Here is a 14,268-nt window from a genome sequence, read left to right on the forward strand (position 1 = left end):
TCACCTCCTTTTGACCTGCTGTCAGTGCTCTTCCTAATGCACTCCAGGATACCATTGACCTTCTTGGCCACAAGGACACGCTGCTGTCTCATGGACAGCTTGTTGTCCACCAGGACGCCCAGGTCCTTCTCCGCAGAGTTACTTTCCAACAGATCAGTCCCCAACCTGTACTGGTGCAGGGGGTTATTCTTGCCCGGGTGCAGGACTCTGCACTGGCCTTTGTTGAACTTCAGACAGTTCTTCTCTGCCCATCTCCCCAGCCTGCTGAGGTCCTTCTGAAGGGCTGGAAAGTCCTCTGTGGTACTGGCCACCCCTTGCCAGTTTTGTGTCATGAGTGAACTTGCTGAGGAGGCACTCTGTCCCTTCATCCAAATCACTGATGAATAAGTTAAGCAATACTGGGCCCAGTATTGAGCCTGCGGGAACACCTCTAGTGACACGCCTCCAACTGTGCCACTGATTGTGACCCTCCAGGATCTGCCATTCAATCAGTTCTCAATCCACCTCACTGTCCACTCACCCAGTCCACACTTCCTGAGTTTACTTATCATGATATTGTGAGAGACAGCCTTGCTGAAGTTAATGTAGACAATACCCAGTACTCTCCTCTCGTCCATTCAGGTAGTTGTTTCATGTAGAAGGCAATCAGGTTAATCAAGTCTTATTTACCTTCAGTGAAATCATGCTGACTATTCCTGATCACCTTCTTGTCCTCCATATGAATAGAAATGGCCTCCAGAATTAATCATTTCCAGGAACTGAGATGAGACTGACTGACCGGTAGTTCCCCAGGCCCTCCTTCTTGTCCTTTTTGAAGATCAGGGCGATATTTGCTTTCTTCCAGTCCTCAGGCATCTCTCCTGACCGCCACAATGTTTCAAAGATGCTCATGTGCAGATTTGCTACAGTGTTGACCAAGTACCTCAATGCTTACGGATGCATTCCATCAGGGCCCATAGACTTGTGGATGTCAAATTTGGTTAGGTATTCTCTAACTCAATCCTCCTTGACCAAGGGAAAGTCTTCCTTACAACGCTCCTTTACCCTTGTACCTGGGTCAGAGATTCCTGAGAGCTGTTCTTATCAGTGAAGAGCAATGCAAAGAAGGCATTCCATAACTCTGCCTTCCCTGCATCCTCTGTAGGGTCCCCCCTACATTTAGTAATGGGCCCACATTATCCTTTGTTTTTCTTTCGTTTTTGATGAATTTGAAAAATACAAGTTTTCAAGTTTTCTGTCCAATTTGTCCTTGACATCCTTGGCCAGATTTAATTCCAGATGGGTCTTGGCCTACCTTGTCTTATTTCTACTTACTCTGACAACCTCTGCATATTCATTCCAAGTGGCGTGACCCTGCTTCATCTCCTGTGTGTTTCTTACTCATCAGGATGCAACATTCTTGAGCCTAGAGAAAGTGATCTTTGGATATCAACCAGGTCCCTTGGACTCCTCTTCCCTGCAGGGCCTACTCCCATGGAATTCTTCCAAGAAGAATTAAATTAGATTAAATTTAAGTTTAATTTAATCTCCAATTAAATGAAGATTAATCACTCCTTTAAGGTCACATCCTCCTCAGTGACTGAATTCACTTTGAGGCATTACATAATATATAGTATTATGTACCTATACATAATATATATAATTTTATGTATATAACATAATACAGATTTTATATAGCAGCTCCATTTCGAGAGAGCTCCAGCACTAGCACAGTGACATTTCATCTAGTGTATAAAAGTCAGTGCAGGGAGATTCAGGTGTTGAGATCAAAGAAGCTACTTTATGTGTATGTGTATGTGCATGTGTACACCAATATCTGCTCAAGCTCTATGCAGAATACAAGAATTTACTGTTTTTCTTGCAAGGATATTTAGTTGAAGACAGTTTTTTCTTGTTTTTTACCATGATTCTAACAGCATGGTAGTCCAGATTAGCATAGGTAAAGAAATGTTGTGGCGTCTACAATTCATATAATGACAGTGGCAAGTGGATGACTTGTGTGTGGTGCTATGTCCTAATGCAGGTAGCAGCTGAGGCATTCGATAGATACAGTGTTTCCAGAAGTTGATCCTGCTTCTGCCTGAGTGCCTAAATGTGCTCATGCAACTTTTTGGTTGTACCTGTGAGCACAACCATCTCATTATAATGATAATCACACCTACTGCCTTTCCACAGAGCCAAGTCCACTTGTCAGAGCGCTTAACTAGTCTGCTGAAGATATAGTCAACTAATGCTTCTGAAGAGTGCTTAATATACTAGGCACTTTAGATGACCCTTATTCCATACATCTCTGAACACAATGTCCAATATGATTAGTTAATTATAAAAGGAAGAGAGATGTATAAAAAGAACAGAGGGAAAAATTTAAAATTTAGCCCTTTCACAGTTTAAATGCAGATCTATCCACGGACTAAAACTGGTCATTTCTCTAAAAAAAAAAAAAAAAAAAGGAAAACAAACAAACAAAAACAAAACAACACCACCCCCCCCCCAAAACAAAACTAAAAATAAGTCAAAAACCTTATTAAGCAGAATAGCCATTGTAACCATGCCTCTGATTCTCTCAGGAAAATCAGAAATGTTGTATTGACTTAAATACTTCACTCTTTCTCAAGGATAACACGGACAGGAACCTTCATTGCTTTTTAGTTAAGTAACTGAAGTCCATTGAGGACCACAAACTGAAAAAAAATAAGTCCTTTGAAATCTTTTAGGAATTTGATTTTGCTGTATGAAAGACAACAAAGCATGATGAGAACAGCAGCACACGAGTGCATTGCACCATCAGGAGAGGGGTTAATGTATGTGCAGAATGAGATCTAAAGTGGCCTCAACTGAGTCTACTTACTGATCCACTCAAAAAAAACTGGCTTTTAATGCTTTTTGAGATAATTTTTGCTCGGCTTTGCTCAGCTTTGTAAGATACTTAAGCAATTAGAGATAAATTTAATAAAAAATATGCTTGTCTTCCTTGGAAATATGTTTCTGTTGTTACTTGCAAGAGCCTCAAAACACTTAACTCCTCTTGAAAATCCCAGTGGGTACATATCTGGATATTTTCATATTGAGATACTATGTGTGAACCCACATAGTAGCTGAATTTTCCTAAGTTGAAGGAACTTTCTTTCAAAAGGGCAGAATATAAGCATCGAGTGCTCAACTTGAATCATTAGTTACTTTTATTAGTTATCTAATCTGGATCCTCCTATTATTTTCTGCCTTCTAACTTAGTATTTAAAAATTCCTAAGCAATTGCTGATTTTTAGGAAATCAGGTTACTACATTAGTCATGATCCTTAGAAGATTTAATTGTGGAATACCAGGAAATCTTTGCCACATTTATATATTTCTATAAATGACAATTATACTCAGGTAACCACAGTTCTAAGTTTCCACAGTAGTTTTTCATCTTATGGAAAAGAAGACCTTTGTAAGTTCTGGTCATTACAACTACTGACTCAGGAGCCAAACAAGCATCTTGCACTTGCTGAATTAAGCTAATTTTTATGGTCTTAACATCTAAGAGGTTCTTCTCTGTGACCCATTAAAAGACTTTTCATATATGTAAGAGTAACAGAAAGAGACCACATAAAGAGCACTTAGCAATCTTGATGCACTACTGTAGGGTAAACCAGGCTGGATTTCAAGAGTGTCTTCATTTTGTTTACAGCTAACTGGCTTGCGGAGCATTACAAATTATAAACACTCTATGAAATAGTTTTAATTTATGCATTCAATTAAAGAAACATATTCAATTAGAAGCGATCATGTTGTAGTTTCTAAGAGACATTTTCTAATTCAACCACTTTTTTTGTTAAAAATGTGATGATCCTATTGGTATCAACTTTGGCTAAGAAATGGTAGGTTTAGTCAAATATTTTCATTTTCAATGATGATAAATTAGGAATTCTTATGTTTCTGTGGTAATTGTTAATGTCTGTGAATATGTTGTGTTACACAGTTTAGTATTACATTGTGTGGGAGTTTTGTTAAATACTTGAGTTAATGTCTTAGTTTTTATTATTTTTTCCCACATAAAATCTGATGTTTTGCTTTTTAACAGATAAATTTCCACTAATTTCTGTGAATAAATGTTTCATGTATTGAAATATGCTGTCATTTTCATGTTTGGTGACATTAACATCACATTTTGTGACAATTAGTTTCAAAAAGCAGCTTGAAAGAGATGACTTTCCTCTAAACAATTATTTTTCTAGAATTGTAAAATAAACTTATTGCAAGAATTTCACTGCTTGTCTGATGACAGCAATTAAGTCAATATGAGTCACATGAGAAAAAAAATGGTTTATAATTCTCAAGGAAAATAGCCTGAAACTCTGGAAAGAGACATTTTCCCTCTTAGCATGTAGTTACATTTATAATAGTTTTGGAACAGTAGTCTTTAGAAGTTTTCAAAGAGCTGGCCCAGAACCTTGATAATTATACATGCTGATTTTTTGGTAGGTCTTAGAAAAAAAGCAAGTTCCAAAGATCTTGAAGAAAAACAATGCTGTGTCAATAATTAGAAAGTATAAATAGAAATTATCCACCTAGTGACTGATTTTGTTCATGAAAATATAATGGGACTGTTTAAGATGGACTCAGTTATTAAAAAAGGTCAGCAGAATAATCACGTGGCTCATCCAAAAAAAAAAGAAAGAAAAAGAAAAGGAAAATTACAAGTTTTTATTACACTGGTAGATGGCAATGGAATATATTTCCTTTTCTGGAAGACATTCTATTAATTTTATGAAACTAAGGTAGACTACAAAATAAACCCTGCATTCATTAAATTCATTAAACTTGATTGACTTAACTGTTACATTTTGAAATATGTCAATAGATAATTATGTCTCGAAGTTTGTGTTTCCAGCAATATTTTACAGAGACTAGATCTTGGTATTAATGAAATTAACACCTTTATCTGTAAATTGGTTGAAAACATGGAACCATTACTAAAAAATTGTGCAAGTGAACTTAATGGTCTAGGGAAGCCTCAACTAAGAGTGAGCTAGACGGTCTCCAAAGGCTTCAAGCAAACTTAAAATATGCATTTAATGGGGCCAAATGAGAATTGACCTATCTGACAATGGAGCAAATAATCCATACATTCAGATGTGGCACTTTTAAGGAATGATTGGGGATTTAGGGAGAATAATCAAATAAACATGAGTTTTCAGAATAGTTGTCACCAGGTGGGCTAACACCCCATGTTACAGAAGCTTGGATCTATAAACTCACCCTTTCTTTGAGCGCAGACATGAGAAACAGCTCAGTTGATATTAGGACAGCCTCTAGCAATAAAAAAATGGAAAAAAAGGAATGTGGAAAGAAGATGGATAGATTGGACTTATCCTACTAAAAAAAAAAAAAAAAGAGAAACTAGATCATAACTCACATCACCCATGGATCAGCAAGAACCCCACCACCAACGTTCATGGAAGATTTCAGCCACCTTCTTCCCCTTCCCCAGTGTTGAGGAGCTCAGGTGACCCTTCTGGTCCCACCAGGATGAGGTGGGTTCTTTTGGGAGCCTCCATCCAGCGAGACAGGGGCCCACCAACATGATAGCCTACAGGGTGAGCCAGGACCAGAAAAACAGCTGCCAAAACCAGCCAACTGACCTCTGGCATTGCATGGACAAAAGATGCATTGTTCTCTCCTTGCTAAACTTTCCCCTTTTTCTGTGGATTTGTTCATTTCCAAGAAAAGTCAAGGGCATTTTCTGAAACTGTGCTTTTCATGAGCAGCCCATAGGACACTAAAGATACCACTTTTTGGGTAATTTCCAATAAAAGGGGATAGAACCAGAGGGGTTATAATATCTCAGTATTTAGCGGTGATGTGGTTGAAATACAGTTGCTGTGCTCATTTTTTGGCAGTTGCAGTGTAAGGAGAGAATATTGCTACGTAGAAGATCCACAAGGATGGTTAAAGGACTGGGAAACAAGCTTTCTCATCAAGGATAAGGAAAAGATTGAATTAGAACATGTAATATTATCTCAGAGTAAAATTACCTATAGGCATCTGATAATAACATCTTAAAATAATTTTGGCAATAGATATTTGTAACAGCAGAATGAGATATAGCAAAACTTGGTAACTGGGTGAAGAAGCAGCTAGAGAAATTCACAAATGTGCAAAATCAGGAAGGTATCAAAAACTTTCTGAGCAGTTGTATTCTGTTGTCACTGAAATTATTCAAATAGAGGTGATTTATCCCTAAAAGATATGTGTTCTAGTTCAAAATATATTAGTTACAGTATAGACATTGAATTTCATCTTATGAAAGGTGGCATTATACTAGTATTATCAACTAAGTCAACAAGATTTCCAAAGTATCTCAACTGGAACTGGTTAAGGTCTATTCAGAAAATAAACTATATTACAAAGGAAGGATGGAACCAAATAAAAGGTATTTCACTTTCTAATTATATACTACACATTTGCATCCTAACTTCTGTCTTCAAATCTTCAAATGTTTGATATTGCTTTAGGTTTGCACAGTAATTAACATGAAAGCACTAATGTTGGCCCCATTTAGACCCACTAAACAGTCCTCTGAAGGTAGTAGGTGACTATTCATTCTAATCTATTGAATGACACCTTTGGCACAACAGACTGATTTTATTGATAAACCACCCTTTTGCACAATAGTCATCCCTATGCTGAAACCATATAGAGCAATTCACCAATTAATATCATCTTTATAAATGTATAAATAAATATATCTTTATTTTAAATTTATTTGGGCATTATTCTTATCATTGCAGGTGCCATCAATTTACAAGGCTAAATCCTATTTTCAAAGTCCTTTACACTCTAATCTTCAAAGGAATTTAAGTCTCAAAGAGTCATTAGTATGACAGGGATATAATGCTGTAGTTATCACTAGTTAGTAAATGAAGTACCGTACATCACTGTTGAAAATATGACTAAACCATCTGAATAACTCAGGCAACATCAAGTATATAGAAACTGTGGTACTAAACTCTGTTTCTCAAATAATAACAACCAATGTTTACATATGCATTGCCTGATTCTCCAGTAAGAGTAGTTTGTCATTAAATTATTTGTCAAACTATAGAAAAGTTTAGAATTCTATAAAGCTTATGAACTTTGTTTACTAAAACTCAAAGATATGATCCAGGTCAATACTACAAAGAAATGTTTGTGCAATCTAATGAAGAACCATATTTCTTACTTATCTCTAAGAAACTAGTGTCCATAATTATCAAATCTCCTATTGGACAGATGTGCAGTGTAATATTCCTGTTTCTTCCATGTAGGAGTTAAACCCACTTCTAAGTAACTTGTTGGTCTTCTCAGTCCTGCTTCTGAATAACAAACACCAAAGGTCACCCTCTGAGTTCTTATTCATTAGATTTGCATTTTGAGTATGCTTGATAGCACTGCAGAAAAAAGTGCCTGAGGACCACAGGCGAGTCCTTGTCATTGATAACCTCATTAGATCTAGCATTAAAAGACACATTAATTAACTTGTAGAAAAATAAAGGAACAAATAAAAAAGTGCTGGTATTGTCAGTTGGATTACTATCATTATTAGAAGTACTTTCAGAGAGAGAATAACATTGCCTTAAGAGAAGCAGTTTCACTGCTGATTTTAAATCTTGTGGGTGCATGCTGTTACCATCACCTTACAGAGGGTGTATGGGTCACCCATAACCCTTTGCCACAGTGCTTCTCTTATAAAGCAACTATCCAGAAAACAGAGAAAGTAAATTGTTATTCATGTAAAATTGTGCGTAGCTCCAATGCAAGGAGAAACTCAGCACGCTCAGTTAACATGTCAGTGCTTCTGCCCTTGATTCCACAAACTTCCATTCAGGTCTTTGAATTCAGAGTTTGTGGGGAGGCCATTCAGTCCAGTAATGTTGTTTTGGAATGATAGGATTAATGGTTAATGGTGGTCTGAGACTGACAGCTCCCTTACTGCAAAATTTTTGAGGCTTCAGAAGTTTTGTTCATACTATATCAGCATGAAAGAAAAGCCTTCAGATATTTTACAAACTAATAAAAAAAAAAGAACCATAGTTATGACTCTATGATCAAAAGGCTCCTTTTTTCGTGCAAGTTTTCTTCTTTCCCCTGGGAACAGATTAGAGATTATATGCTGAACTGCAAAGAAGTTTTCCATTGAATATGTTACCAAAACCAGTATCTCTAAAGAGATTTTGGTTTTGGTGGAATTATATTTTATGATAAAAATAAAATTTTCTGAAAATTTTTTGCCTGTTCACTTGAAGAATTCAACAATAGTCCAATAGCACAGAGCCTTAGAGATGTCTGTAATTAGCTGAAATTATGACTGTAATTAGCTGAAACGTAAGACCACATATGGAATTTGGCTCTCAGATTATGTTTGTAATGACTTCATAGGTAAAACTGTATCAAATACATCTCTCTTTTTGGACTACCAACAGCATTCAAGACTCTTACAATTAATTTTCAAAATGCTCAGAGGTAAAAACCTCAAATGGGATCTCTCAAACTCTGTTTGAAGATATTCACCTGAAAACACTTCACTAGAGCCATTAGATTTGCCATGTCTTTCTTCTTCCCCATCTGCTTCCTTAAAATAGCCTGCTTTTATTGAAAGTTTCTGGTTTCTAGGTTTCTGGTGTCGTTATTTAATCCCAAATGGCAATTAAGAGCCATGCAGTTGCTCATTCACATTTCCCCTAGGTGGGATGGGAAGAATCAAAAAAAAAAAAAGTTGGATTGAAATGAGCAGTTTAAGAATTGCAATAAAATAAAATAAAGTAAAATATAAGAATAATAGTAATTATAGTATTAGTGGATAATCAATCTTAGGGCATATACATTTTCAAAATTAACATTTAGTTGCAGATTGTTGAAAAGATATGGCAATATATATATATAGTCATTTGCAGTAATTATTTTGTAAAGAGGTAAAAATCAAATTAAAAGGAAGACATTTGCAAATATATTTAGATTGCTTTTATCAGGTGAAGTCAACCTTCAAAGAAGCTTAATCTTTCGGCAAGTGAGAAGAAAATTTGTTCTGAAATTTCTTCTCCCACAGAAATAAAACTAATGTCTTTTATTTCTTTTTTCCATCCTACATAGTGTCATTATCACAATATTTTCTATTCCATTGGTAAAATCTTATTAGTAAATTGACAATATTCCATGCTCTTCTGAATAACTATAAAAGAATGTGTGATCAACCTTTGTGCTGAATTGATCAGAAATTCATAATAAAAATAATTAGATTTTAATTAGTTCTTTCAATAGTCTATTTCTGAAATTAGTTACAGATAATCAGTCACTATACTAAAGTAGCCCAGAAATAATTAACATTCAGCTTTCTGGCACTAATTGCCAGAACCGTGGGTTGCTTCCTAGTATTTAGGGCAGTCCTTGAAAATAATGTGATAAAGCACTCAAGAGCATTCAACCAATTAGCATGCTTGGATGAGTGAGCTTTCCAAGCCATCTGATTTTAAAAGTGGGTGCCTCATGCTGTATAATATTGTCTCTGCTGAATTTCTGAAAGATTGTTCCATTAAACGATGGGATTAGAGAAGAAAACTGCAATCAGAATGTATTAAATCCTAAATTTATACAGTAACACAGTTTTCCATTTGTGCAGTAGATAGAATAAGGATTACACTCTTTGTCTTGTTTTGCTTATGATTTAAGAGGTTTAGAACTCTCTGAATACCATGTTCTTCTTAAAATTCACTATTAAAGATTCACATTTCATTAAAAAAAACATCCCATAAATTTTAGGAAAAAAATTCAACATATTCACAAGATCAAAACACAACTGAAAATTCCTGTTGATTAACACATGCCATTAGTTAAACAAATTAGCAAAGTTTTCTGCGTGTCAGACAAATTCGCACACAGCACTTTAAAATATATACCTGTTATTCAAAGTCATGTCATGCTGTTAAGCAGAACTTGCAAATTATGACCTGTTTATTCTTAGGTGGATTTTATCTAATGTACCAGGTAAGTGTCTGATTTATACATTTGGGTTTGTTAAGTTTATAATCTACTAACAACAGTACTTAACTAGAAAAATCTCAAAAAGTAATTTTAGATTTTTTCTAAAATTCTTGAAAATTAATAATCTATGATCCAATGGGGAAAATGAGATCTATAGTATATTATTAGAAAAATTTCACAATTTTAATCTAGATGATGAAACAAATTCATTTATGTCTATGCTTTCTAATCTTTAAAATAAGATTTATGCAACTGTGAAAAGCTTGGGTTTATTTTTTTCATCAGAAAAAGAAAACTACAGAAACGCCTTGTGAAATACCTTGTGCAATGAAACGTTTTATGTGTGCAAAAAATATTGACTTCCGAATTTGTTCTAACATTTCCTAATTTTTCCTGTTAATTTAACTCTTCCATAGTTACTTAAAGAATTTGGAGATCTTCTATCAAAAGTGATAAAAATGTGTAAAAGATTGAAGCCTTTTATTGAGTGTGACTTCGCTTTACATACATGTTCCTGTGCTCCTAAACTGCAATCCAGATAGATATCATGAATTTCTAGATCTATATAGTCCCATTTGCCTTACTGTATCCAGAATTGCCTCCCATTTCCCACATCCAGACACATTTCTTGTTATCATCCTGTATTGGAGCCTGATCTGGGCATCATTAAGTCCCACCCATACTCACATATCTTCATTTCCATGCAAAATAAATATGAATACATGCTATTGACAGGAGCCACTGCAGAGCATCTTGAAAATTACATCTAAACGCAGCCCATTTGCCCATCCACGGAGAGGAATTGGGTTTTTTTTCTCTATGTTGGTGATTGAGAAAAATCAGGATTACTCTAATAATGCTGTGGCTAAAAGCCCCAATACGCTTGCTCCATTTTCAGTCAGCCAGTGAAATCAGTGTTAGTTGCTCTGACCAGCAGTATTTCTTTCAGTCTTTCTGCCCCTAATATGAATTGCAGAGACCATCTATAAGTTATACAAGTGCCTGTCGGACTAGCTTAGTCTTAGAAAAATCTTACCATGCACAAGCCTAGAATACCTAAGTTGTACTCCCTGAAAGCAAACCAAAGCTGAGTACTGGTAGCTCTCGCTATGGCTGTTGTTTCCACCACTGAATTGAATTAGTTGCACGTTTTCATTTCAAACAAACAAACAACAAAAACAAAAAGCTGAAATTGATTTGCAAGAAATTATTGTAAGGAACTAGGATGTGAGATGCCCACATACAGTTCTTCCCGTAGATTTTGCTCTTTCAGGAGTGAGCTCAGTGATGGGGAAGGTCACTTTCAGCTTCCAAAAACCTTATTAGCTGCTGTGAAAAACAATAGAGATTAAAATGTCAAGGAGCTCCCAGAGCTGTAGGAGGCCAAGGAAAATTTGCAGAATGTCCTGAAGATCAAATCTCTCAAGAAGAACTATAGAACAAACACATTAGGAGATGTGTAAAGCTGAAGATTTCTGCAGTAATTCTATCTTCCTGGAAAATGCTGTGATTTGTCACACACCTCGTCATCAAAGGAACTCAAAACAAGATTTCTACCTGGAGGTATTTGCCTTCAACATGATCCATATAGCAAGTCTTTTACTGCATCTGATAATAGAACTGAATGGTTTAAGACATACATGCTCTTTCCTGAGCCTTTTTTGTGCTCACAGTCAGTCCTGAAGACCAAAGGGGGTAGGTGATACGTGGCTTCCTCAACTCCTAACATAGTTCTGATTAATTTCTGTCCCTTGGATATACTTGTGAAAAAGAGAAACACATGGGTCTGCTTTCCTACTTCAGTCATCCCAATCAGGTCATTCCTTTGATCAACATCACAAATCCAGTACATTGCATATTCTGCAGCAAATAAGTGAAGGGTGTGCTGTAGATTGATATCCAAATGGCACATAAAAGATCTGGAGCACAGATCAAAGAGGAGAATGTTATTTTTTGACTTGTCAGTAGTCTTGTGCGGTACTATATTACTCCTTTATGTCTTTGGCTAACAAGGGTTCTGAAAACAGGCTGTCTCAAAGAGCTGCTAAGGGAAAAAGCATTTTCAGTTCCTTATCAGTTTTATCTATTGGATATTCAAAAAGCTACCACACAAACCTTTTATTGACTGTTTTCTAATTTGATCAAAAAACAGCTGAAGAGGCATAAAAATATGTATCCATACAAGGAATACCTAAAACCATCACTTTGCTTTAGGTCACACAACCTCATTTTCCAGCCCATTAAATACTTATATATTGCTTCCATTACCATGGTGCTTATATATGTATTCGATTATGATGCTCCCTCTGGCGAGACAAAAAAGTTCTGCCATCTCCTTCACAGATGGGAAACTTGAGTAGCTAAAGTTTAAAATCAACACTGAACTTGTTTTGCCCTATTCTCTCTACAAGATATGCTATGCCCTGCAAGGCATTCAGTCCTAAAATTGGTGGCTAAAATACAAGCGATGCCTTTCAAGAGACGCCCTAGTTTCTCTATGACTATAGGGAAAGCTGTAACACAATTACAGAATCACAGAATGGGTAAGGTTGAAAGGAATCACAGTGGACAGATCTGGTCCAACTCCCTTGCTCCAACAGGGTCATCCTAGAGCACATGGAACTGCACTGCATCCAAACAGTTCTTGAATATCTCCAGTGAGGGAGACTCCACAACCTCTCTAGGCAACCTGTTCCAGTGCACGGTCACCTGTACAGTAAAGAAGTTCTTCCTCATGTTTAGGTGGAACTTCCTATGCATCAGTTTCTGGCCACTGCCTCTTGTCCTGTTGCTTGGCATCACCAAGAAGAGTCTGGATCCATCCTCTTGACACCCTCCCTTCAGATACTTATAGACAGGGATGAGATGCCCTCTCAGTTGTCTCTTCTCCAGGTTGAACAGGCCCAGCTGCCTCAGCCTATCTTTCTAAGAGAGATGCTCCACTTCCCTAATCATCTTCACTGCCCCCCACTGGACCCCCTCCAGGACCTCCATGTGTCTCTTGTACTGACAAGTCCAGAATTGGACACAGCACAGCAGAAGTGCCCTCACTAGGTCTGCTGTCAATACCCTTCCTAATGCACTCCAGGATACCATTGGCCTTCTTGGCCACAAGGACACGCTGCTGTCTCATGGACAGCTTGTTGTCCACCAGGACCCCCAGGTCCTTCTCCGCAGAGCTGCTTTCCAACAGGTCAGTCCCCAGCCTGTACTGGTGCAGGGGGTTATTCTTGCCCGGGTGCAGGACTCTGCACTGGCCTTTGTTGAACTTCAGACAGTTCTTCTCTGCCCATCTCCCCAGCCTGCTGAGGTCCTTCTGAAGAGCTGGAAAGTCCTCTGTGGTACTGGCCACCCCTTGCCAGTTTTGTGTCATGAGTGAACTTGCTGAGGAGGCACTCTGTCCCTTCATCCAAATCACTGACGAATAAGTTAAGCAATACTGGGCCCAGTACTGAACTTCTGGTGACAAGCCTTCAACTGATTGTTGTCACTGATTGTGACCCTCTGGGATCTGCTATGTTTTCTTTCTCAGATATCCTGTTCTTTCTTCCTCTTTTGTACATTTTAAAATTTATTGGCACAGATGGTCCACTCATATATGTAAAATCAACTATATGAAATAACCTACTTGCATAAAAGAAAGCAGATACCTAGTTGTTTGCAGAATCATGGTTTCAGTGTGCACATCATAAATCCAAAGAGGGTTGCCCATAGCTTCTGATGGGCAGCCATATAAGTGGACATCCAAAGAGCCATCAGACATTTCTCTTCCATGCTTTTTAGGAGTGGTCTACATGCCAAGGCACATACCTATACACTAAAAGAGAAATGCAGGCACTTCTTCCTGTGCTTCTGTTTTTCAGATTGAGGTTTGGAAACTTACAGTGGGACAAGTAACTTATGCCAAGTCACAGTGGTTATTTGTATTGTGGTCATCAGGGTGCAAGGCAGGACTGGATGGTGACTCTCAGAATTAAATACTCTCTTTTGCTTGGAGTACTCAGCAGAGAATGAATAGCTAATTAGTAATTTGCCTTGGTGTTGTACGGTCACTGTGACTACCCTTGGATTTGCTATTTCATTCAGTTGGGAGGAATTAAACTAAAATAAAGTTCAAAAAAGCCTGGTGCTTTTTTTATTTTTTTACCCCCTAATCCATTTCAAAGCCTTGAGCTCTTACACAGGGCCTTTTGGCACATCTGAATGCCTTTGTCTGGTTAGCTCTCAGAGGATGATTTCAGGGGGCATCCTTTTTACTAGGGTTCACAG

This window comes from Pipra filicauda, unplaced genomic scaffold (genome assembly GCF_003945595.2).
Source record: "Pipra filicauda isolate LSUMZ 115617 unplaced genomic scaffold, ASM394559v2 scaffold42_size3861933_pilon, whole genome shotgun sequence".
NCBI lineage: Eukaryota > Metazoa > Chordata > Aves > Passeriformes > Pipridae > Pipra > Pipra filicauda.